Source organism: Austrofundulus limnaeus, unplaced genomic scaffold, assembly GCF_001266775.1.
Source record: "Austrofundulus limnaeus strain Quisiro unplaced genomic scaffold, Austrofundulus_limnaeus-1.0 Scaffold379, whole genome shotgun sequence".
Classification (NCBI taxonomy): Eukaryota; Metazoa; Chordata; class Actinopteri; order Cyprinodontiformes; family Rivulidae; genus Austrofundulus; species Austrofundulus limnaeus.
The window spans coordinates 159313-160862 of NW_013952781.1; the positions used below are offsets into that span (position 1 = coordinate 159313).

The following is a 1550-nucleotide window of genomic DNA, read 5'->3' on the forward strand; positions in this document are numbered from 1 at the left end:
TACTTACCTACCTACTTACTTACTTACTGACTTACTTACTTACCTACCTACTTACTTACTTACTTACTGACTTACTTACTTACCTACCTACTTACTTACTGACTGACTGACTGAATGACTGACTGACTGACTCACTTACTTACTCACTGACTTACTGACTAACTTACTTACTGACGTACTTATTTACTGACTTACTTACTTACTGACTGACGTACTTACTTACCTACCGACTTACTTACTGACTGACTGACTTACTGACGTACTTACTGACTGACTAACTTACTTACTGACATAATTACTTACTGACTTACTTACTTACTGATGTACTTACTGACTGACTGACTTACTTACTGATGTGCTTATTTACTGACTGACTTACTTAGTGACATACTTACTTACTGACTGACTTCCTTACTGACGTACTTACTTAGTGATGTACTGACTGACTGACTTACTGACGTACTTACTGACTGACTGACTTACTTACTGACATACTTACTTACTGACTTACTTACTTACTGATGTACTTACTGACTGACTGACTTACATACTGACATACTTACTTACTGACTGACTTCCTTACTGACATACTTACTGACTGACTTACTGACACACTTACTCACTGACTGACTTACTTACTGACTTACTTACTTACTGATGTACTGACTGACTGACTTACTGACATACTTACTGACATACTTACTGACTTACTTACTGACATACTTACTTACTGACTGACTTACTTACTAACATACTTACTTACTGACTGACTTACTTACTGACGTACTTACTTACTGACGTACTTACTTACTGACTTACTGACTGACTGACTGACTTACTTACTTAATGACTGACTTACTTACTTACTTACTTACTTACTACTTTTACATACTTACTTACTTACTTACTTAATTACTTACTTACTGACTGACTAACCTACTTACTGACGTACTTACTTAATGACTGACTGACTTACCTACCGAAGTACTTACTTACTTACTTACTTACTGACTGACTGACTTACTTACTTACTGACATACTTACTGACTGACTGACTTACTTACTGACATACTTACTGACTGACATACTGACTGACTGACTGACTTACTTACTTATGTACTTACTTACTGATGTACTTACTTAGTGACTGACTGACTGACTGACTGACTGACTGACTTACTGACGTACTTACTTACTGATGTACGTACTTACTTACATGCTTACTGACATGCTTACTGACTGACTGACTTATTGGCATACTTACTGACTGACGTACTGACTGAATGACTGACTGACTTACTTACTGACGTACTTACTTGCTGACTGACTGACTTACTTACTTACTGACTGACGTACTGACTTACGTACTGACGTACTTACTTACTGACTGACTTACTTACTGACTGACTTACTGACTGACTTACTTACTGACGTACTTACTTAGTGACTGACTGACTGACTTACTTACTGACGTACTTACTTACTGATGTACTTACTTACTGATTTACTTACTTACTGACGTACTTACTTAGTGACTGACTGACTGACTT

General features: G+C 36.7%; 1 protein-coding gene across 2 annotated transcripts in view; it reads right to left on the reverse strand.

The window, feature by feature from the left end:
- LOC106528434 (SH3 domain-binding protein 4) overlaps positions 1-1550 on the reverse strand; it is a 91817-nt gene that overhangs the window by 5944 nt on the left and 84323 nt on the right. The gene's annotated exons all lie outside the window — the stretch shown is intronic.